Source organism: Sceloporus occidentalis, unplaced genomic scaffold, assembly GCF_023333645.1.
Source record: "Sceloporus occidentalis isolate IW3139 unplaced genomic scaffold, rSceOcc1.0.p SCAF_22, whole genome shotgun sequence".
Classification (NCBI taxonomy): Eukaryota; Metazoa; Chordata; class Lepidosauria; order Squamata; family Phrynosomatidae; genus Sceloporus; species Sceloporus occidentalis.
Window position 1 is genome coordinate 15,587,755 of NW_028317002.1, and position 8,259 is coordinate 15,596,013.

General features: G+C 44.8%; 1 non-coding gene across 1 annotated transcript; it reads left to right on the forward strand.

Moving 5' to 3' along the window:
* The first annotated feature begins 5,954 nt into the window (after positions 1-5,954).
* Positions 5,955-6,026, forward strand: TRNAD-GUC (transfer RNA aspartic acid (anticodon GUC)). The gene has a single exon. It is a non-coding gene; the product is annotated as a tRNA-Asp (tRNA).
* The last annotated feature ends 2,233 nt before the right edge of the window (positions 6,027-8,259 follow it).

The following is an 8,259-nucleotide window of genomic DNA, read 5'->3' on the forward strand; positions in this document are numbered from 1 at the left end:
TGAATCAAGCCCACCTAGGAGTTGCAGAACAAAATCCTCTCATCATTCCCAGCAAACATCATATCACTGTCTTGCTGATCCGACACCACCACGAAAAGGCTGAACACCAAGGCAGACAAATCTCTGAGGGCAGGTTACGGTCTGCAGGCCTTTGGATTATAGGTATGAAAAAACGTGTGGCCCAAATACTTCACGACTGCGTGCACTGTCGTAAAGCAAGAGGAAAACAACTATACCAACAAATGGCTGACTTGCCTGTGGATAGACTATGTACAGAGCCACCATTCACCTACGTTGGCCTAGACATTTTCGGGCCATGGATGGTGTCTGCACGCAGGACCCGTGGCGGTCACGCAAACAGTAAGCGTTGGGCTGTACTATTCACTTGCATGAGTGTGCGTGCCGTTCACATAGAGGTGATAGAATCCATGGACACATCCAGCCTTATTAATGCCTTAAGACGGTTCTTCGCAATCAGAGGCCCAACGAAACAGTTGAGGTCTGACCGCGGAGGAAACTTCATCAGAGCAAGTAAAGAACTGAACATCGATACCAAGCCCACTCAAGATCAGTTGGCAGAGAAAGGTTGCACTTGGATTTTCAATCCTCCTCATAGTTCCCACATGGGGGGCTCCTGGGAGAGGATGATCGGGATCTCACGCAGCATCTTGAATTCTATGTTAATGGGTGTAAACTCTTCAAGGCTCACACATGAGACCCTAGTCACCCTTCTCGCTGAAGTTTCAGCCATAATCAATTCAAGACCACTTGTGCCAGTGTCGATGGATCCTGAAACACCAACTGTACTGACTCCTGCTATTCTCCTTACCCAAAAAACGGAGGATACGCTAATACTTAGTAAAGAATTTACCCATGCGAACATCTACCAGAAACAATGGAAACGTGTACAATACCTAGCGGATTACTTCTGGAACAGGTGGCGAAAGGAGTATCTTGTGATTCTTCAAGGAAGAAGAAAATGGCAACACCACAAACCAAACTTGAAAGAAGGAGACCTCGTGTTGATGAAGGAGCAACAAACCGAACGGATTCACTGGCCTATGGGACTTATTACAAAGGTTTTTCCTAGCAAAGATGGCAGGGTCCGGAAGGTGGAGTTGACTATCTTCAGAAAGGGTGAGCATAAAACGTTTGCAAGGCCAATTAACGAACTTATTATGATACTACCCATCGAGAACATCCCTGCAGGATAAACAGAACTGAACTTGAATTTTGTGGATCTTCTCCATTCCAAGTTTGAAACAGGACTATGTTGTAATGTTTCCTGTTTTATTCTAACATGTTTGTTACAGGTTTGTTCCATATATTTTTTGGAAATTACTCATAGTGAAATTCCCTTGGGAATTTCAGACGGGGAGTGTGCTGTCTTCTGTACTGTTCTCATATTTATTTAACTGTCCACCATATTATCGGTTCTTCCATCACCATATTGTTTCTATGTATGGTCGTTTTGCTGCCATCTGCTGGCCAGAATTTGTATGCTGCACGCCTCTGTTCTTGTTAATAAAGCTTTCATTTGCTGGGCGTGTTTTCAGGAGCCTGGGTCCATGTCACTTCCTGCAACCCTTGTGTGAGGGATCTGCTTTCTGTGTGACTGGACATTCATCACTCGGGCTCGTAAGGCATCAGTTTTTTGACCAGCAGTTAGCCTCAGGAAAGATATCAACAGACAACACCAAGGTCATTTCAGTATTATACCAATGTTTGTATTTTGGGTCAAATAAACCCACATTGATTCAAATCACCGTGTCTACGTGTATCCTTCTAACCTGAGCTTTTGCCGGTCCTGTCTGCTCCACTGCTTGGACACGAAGGTAGGAAAGTCACACAGCCACTACCAGTTACACCTTCATTCGCCTTCATGTGGAGACAGAATACCTTCCTTTAGTGCTTTTGATTGCTCTGCTGGATTTCCACCTTTGCAAATGAAACCCCAATACCGATTGTAAGAGTAAAATCCTTACTCTGCGCTTTCCAGCGGAAGGAAGTTGGTACAAAACGTAGTGGCGAGGTAAGTCCATTAGTTGATTCCCTTTTGATGACAATCCAAATTTTCAAGCAATTGTACTAGAAATAATAATGCCAAGGTCGCAGGTTCAATCCCCGTATGGTCCTGTTGCTTCTTTTCTCTCTTTTCAGCACAGTCTTAACATGAGCTGTTGCAACTTGCAAACCTTGTCCCGTACGCACGTTGCATCTGGCTAAAGAAAGCTACTGATACAGGATTTAGGGCTTTTTGGAGCACGTGCTTGCAGTTAGTCTGCGCTTTCCAGTGGAAGGAAGTTGGTACAAAACGTAGTGGCGAGGTAAGTCCTTTAGTTGATTCCCTTTTGATGACAATCCAAATTTTCAAGCAATTGTACTGGAAATAATAATGGCAAGGTCGCGAGTTCCATCCCGGTACAAGCCAGTCGCTTCTATTCTCTCCTTTCAGTACAGTCTTAAAAGGTGCGTGAGCTTTTGCAGTGTACAAACCTTGCACCACACACTCTTTAAATCTGTCTAACGAAAGTCACTGATACAGGTTTTTGGGGCTTTCGGGAGCGGACAAACCCACAGCTAGTCCTCGTTAGTATAGTGGTGAGTATCCCCGCCTGTCACACGCGAGACCGGGGTTCGATTTCCCGACAGCGAGTCCTTCCTTTAGCGCTTTTGATTGCTCTGCTGGATTTCCCCCTTTGCAAATGAAACCCAAATACCGATTGTAAGAGTAAAATCCTTACTCTGCGCTTTCCAGTGGAAGGAATTGGTACAAAACGTAGTGGCTAGGTAAGTCCTTTAGTTGATTCCCTTTTGGTGACAATCCAAATTTTCAAGCAATTGCACTGGAAATAATAATGCCAAGGTCGCAGCTTCAATCCCCGTATGGTCCTGTTGCTTCTTTTCTCTCTTTTCAGCACAGTCTTAACATGAGCTGTTGCAATGTGCAAACCTTGTCCCGTACGCATGTTGCATCTGGCTAAGGAAAGCTACTGATACAGGATTTAGGGCTTTTTGGAGCACGTGCTTGCAGTTAGTCTGCGCTTTCCAGCGGAAGGAAGTTGGTACAAAACGTAGTGGCGAGGTAAGTCCTTTAGTTGATTCCCTTTTGATGACAATCTAAATTTTCAAGCAATTGTAATGGAAATAATAATGCCAAGGTCGCAGGTTCAATCCCCGTATGGTCCTGTTGCTTCTTTTCTGATACAGGATTTAGGGCTTTTTGGAGCACGTGCTTGCAGTTAGTCCTCCTTAGTATAGAGTAAACTTCTTACTCTGCGCTGTCCACCTCTGAATCTGTTGCGCATGGATAGTATTAAATACGTCTCGCAAGCCTGATTGCCTATGGCGGGAGATATGGTAAGGTGTCTCTGACTAGCACTCGTCCTCTTTTTCACAAGCTGGGGCAAGCCCGGGGGTAGAGACCCTTTACCTTTTTAACGATACAGCTTGTCCATTAGTAGCTTTTTTGATGATGACAATACAAATTTTTGGGCACTTGTACGGGAAATAATAATGGCAAGGTCGCGAGTTCCATCCCGGTACAAGCCAGTCACTTCTATTCTCTCCTTTCAGTATAGTCTTAAAAGGTGTGAAGTTGGTACAAAATGTAGTGGCGAGGTAAGTCCTTTAGTTGATTCCCTTTTGATGACAATCCAAATTTTCAACTAATTGTACTGGAAATAATAATGCCAAGGTCGCAGGTTCAATCCCCGTATGGTCCTGTTGCTTCTTTTCTCTCTTTTCAGCACAGTCTTAACATGAGCTGTTGCAACTTGCATACCTTGTCCCATAAGCACGTTGCATCTGGCTAAGGAAAGCTACTGATACAGGATTTAGGGCTTTTTGGAGCACATGCTTGCAGTTAGTCCTCCTTAGTATAGAGTAAACTCTTTACTCTGCGCTGTCCACCTCTGAATCTGTTGCGGATGGATAGCATTAAATACGTCTCGCAAGCCTGATTGCCTATGCCGGGAGATATGGTAAGATCTCTAACTAGCACTCGTCCTCTTTTTCACAAGCTGGGGCAAGCCCGGGGGTAGAGACCCTTTACCTTTTTAACGATACAGCTTGTCCATTAGTAGCTTTTTTGATGATAACAATACAAATTTTTGGGCAATTGTACGGGAAATAATAATGGCAAGGTCGCGAGTTCCATCCCGGTACAAGCCAGTCACTTCTATTCTCTCCTTTCAGTACAGTCTTAAAAGGTGCGTGAGCTTTTGCAGTGTACAAACCTTGCACCAGACACTCTTTAAATCTGTCTAACGAAAGTCACTGATACAGGTTTTAGGGCTTTCGGGAGCAGCCGCACCCACAGCTAGTCCTCGTTAGTATAGTGGTGAGTATCCCCGCCTGTCACGCGGGAGACCGGGGTTCGATTTCACGACAGCGAGTCCTTCCTTTAGCGCTTTTGATTGCTCTGCTGGATTTCCCCCTTTGCAAATGAAACCCAAATACCGATTGTAAGAGTAAAATCCTTACTCTGCGCTTTCCAGTGGAAGGAATTGGTACAAAACGTAGTGGCTAGGTAAGTCCTTTAGTTGATTCCCTTTTGGTGACAATCCAAATTTTCAAGCAATTGTACTGGAAATAATAATGCCAAGGTCGCAGCTTCAATCCACGTATGGTCCTGTTGCTTCTTTTCTCTCTTTTCAGCACAGTCTTAACATGAGCTGTTGCAACGTGCAAACCTTGTCCTGTACGCACGTTGCATCTGGCTAAGGTAAGCTACTGATACAGGATTTAGGGCTTTTTGGAGCACGTGCTTGCAGTTAGTCTGCGCTTTCCAGCGGAAGGAAGTTGGCACAAAACGTAGTGGCGAGGTAAGTCCTTTAGTTGATTCCCTTTTGATGACAATCCAAATTTTCAAGCAATTGTAATGGAAATAATAATGCCAAGGTCGCAGGTTCAATCCCCGTATGGTCCTGTTGGTTCTTTTCTCTCTTTTCAGCACAGTCTTAACATGAGCTGTTGCAACGTGCAAACCTTGTCCTGTACGCACGTTGCATCTGGCTAAGGTAAGCTACTGATACAGGATTTAGGGCTTTTTGGAGCACGTGCTTGCAGTTAGTCTGCGCTTTCCAGCGGAAGGAAGTTGGCACAAAACGTAGTGGCGAGGTAAGTCCTTTAGTTGATTCCCTTTTGATGACAATCCAAATTTTCAAGCAATTGTAATGGAAATAATAATGCCAAGGTCGCAGGTTCAATCCCCGTATGGTCCTGTTGGTTCTTTTCTCTCTTTTCAGCACAGTCTTAACATGAGCTGTTGCAACGTGCAAACCTTGTCCTGTACGCACGTTGCATCTGGCTAAGGTAAGCTACTGATACAGGATTTAGGGCTGTTTGGAGCACGTGCTTGCAGTTAGTCTGCGCTTTCCAGCGGAAGGATGTTGGTACAAAACGTAGTGGCAAGGTAAGTCCTTTAGTTGATTCCCTTTTGATGACAATCCAAATTTCCAAGCAATTGTACTGGAAATAATAATGGCAAGGTCGCGAGTTCCATCCCGGTACAAGCCAGTCGCTTCTATTCTCTCCTTTCAGTACAGTCTTAAAAGGTGCGTGAGCTTTTGCAGTGTACAAACCTTGCACCACACACTCTTTAAATCTAACGAAAGTCACTGATACAGCTTTTAGGGCTTTCAGGAGCAATTGCACCCACAGTTAGTATAGTGGTGAGTATCCCTGCCTGTCACGCGAGAGACCGGGGTTCGATTCCTTTCTTGATGATGACAATACAAATTTTTGGGCAATTGTACGGGAAATAATAATGGCAAGGTCGCGAGTTCCATCCCGGTACAAGCCAGTCACTTCTATTCTCTCCTTTCAGTACAGTCTTAAAAGGTGCGTGAGCTTTTGCAGTGTACAAACCTTGCACCACACACTCTTTAAATCTAACGAAAGTCACTGATACAGCTTTTAGGGCTTTCAGGAGCAATTGCACCCACAGCTAGTCCTCGTTAGTATAGTGGTGAGTATCCCCGCCTGTCACGCGGGAGACCGGGGTTCGATTCCCCGACGGGGAGGCTTTCTTTTAGCGCTTTTGATTGCTCTGCTGGAGTTCCACCTTTGCAAATGAAAACCCAATACCGATTGTAAGAGTAAAATAATTACTCTGCGCTTTCCAGCGGAAGGAAGTTGGTACAAAACGTAGTGGCGAGGTAAGTCCTTTAGTTGATTCCCTTTTGATGACAATCCAAATTTTCAAGCAATTGTACTGGAAATAATAATGCCAAGGTCGCAGGTTCAATCCCCGTATGGTCCTGTTGCTTCTTTTCTCTCTTTTCAGCACAGTCTTAACATGAGCTGTTGCAACGTGCAAACCTTGTCCCATACGCACGTCGTATCTGGCTAAGGAAAGCTACTGATACAGGATTTAGGGCTTTTTGGAGCACGTGCTTGCAGTTAGTCTGCGCTTTCCAGCGGACGGAAGTTGGTACAAAACGTAGTGGCGAGTTAAGTCCTTTAGTTGATTCCCTTTTGATGACAATCCAAATTTTCAAGCAATTGTACTGGAAATAATAATGCCAAGGTCGCAGGTTCAATCCCCGTATGGTCCTGTTGCTTCTTTTCTCTCTTTTCAGCACAGTCTTAACATGAGCTGTTGCAACGTGCAAACCTTGTCCCGTACGCACGTCGTATCTGGCTAAGGAAAGCTACTGATACAGGATTTAGCGCTTTTTGGAGCACGTGCTTGTAGTTAGTCCTCCTTAGTATAGAGTAAACTTCTTACTCTGTGCTGTCTACCTCTGAATCTGTTGCGGATGGATAGTATTAAATACGTCTCGCAAGCCTAATTGCCTATGCCGGGAGATATGGTAAGGTATCTCTAACTAGCACTCGTCCTCTTTTTCACAAGCTGGGGCAAGCCCAGAGGTAGAGACTCTTTACCTTTTTAACGATACAGCTTGTCCATTAGTAGCTTTTTTGATGATGACAATACAAATTTTTGGCGCAATTGTACGGGAAATAATAATGGCAAGGTCGCGAGTTCCATCCCGGTACAAGCCAGTCACTTCTATTCTCTCCTTTCAGTACAGTCTTAAAAGGTGCGAAGTTGGTACAAAACGTAGTGGCGAGGTAAGTCCTTTAGTTGATTCCCTTTTGATGACAATCCAAATTTTCAAGCAGTCTTAAAAGGTGCGTGAGCTTTTGCAGTGTACAAATCTTGCACCACACACTCTTTAAATCTGTCTAACGAAAATCACTGATACAGGTTTTATGGCTTTCGGGAGCGGCCACACCCACTGCTAGTCCTCGTTAGTATAGTGGTGAGTATCCCTGCCGGTCACGTGGGAGTTCGATTCCCTGACGGGGAGGCCTTCTGTGCTGTCTTCTGTACTGTTCTCATATTTATTTAACTGTCCACCATATTATCGGTTCTTCCATCACCATATTGTTTCTATGTATGGTCGTTTTGCTGCCATCTGCTGGCCAGAATTTGTATGCTGCACGCCTCTGTTCTTGTTAATAAAGCTTTCCTTTGCTGGGCGTGTTTTCAGGAGCCTGGGTCCATGTCACTTCCTGCAACCCTTGTGTGAGGGATCTGCTTTCTGTGTGACTGGACATTCATCACTCGGGCTCGTAAGGCATCAGTTTTTTGACCAGCAGTTAGCCTCAGGAAAGATATCAACAGACAACACCAAGGTCATTTCAGTATTATACCAATGTTTGTATTTTGGGTCAAATAAACCCACATTGATTCAAATCACTGTGTCTACGTGTATCCGTCTAACCTGAGCTTTTGCCGGTCCTGTCTGCTCCACTGCTTGGACACGAAGGTAGGAAAGTCACACAGCCACTACCAGTTACACCTTCATTCGCCTTCATGTGGAGACAGAACAGTCAAAAAACTGCCTTAGTGACCAGTACCACACTCAGGAATCTCCCTAGCAACAGGCCCACGTGCAGCAAATCTGCCCAGCCACTGAACATGTCTGGACAAGCCTAGGGGAATCAACGTGCATCCGCAGTATCTACTCCCTCGCCTGGAAGTCCTCCACAACTCCAAAAACCCAGCAATTCACTCAAAACACCTTAGGAAGCTTATCAAGTGCCCTATAGGAACCGTGCAGCAATTTTCAGCCCCCAATTCAAAAGTTTATTTTCTTAAAGAGATAGCGCACCTTAAATCAAAATGGCCGAAAAGGACCTTGCTCAGTTCCCCAGTGATAAAACAAAGCAAATGCAACCTGATAATGATAATTATGAAGAGCAGGAAGCAGAACCCACGCTTCCAGCAGACCAAGACGCACGACC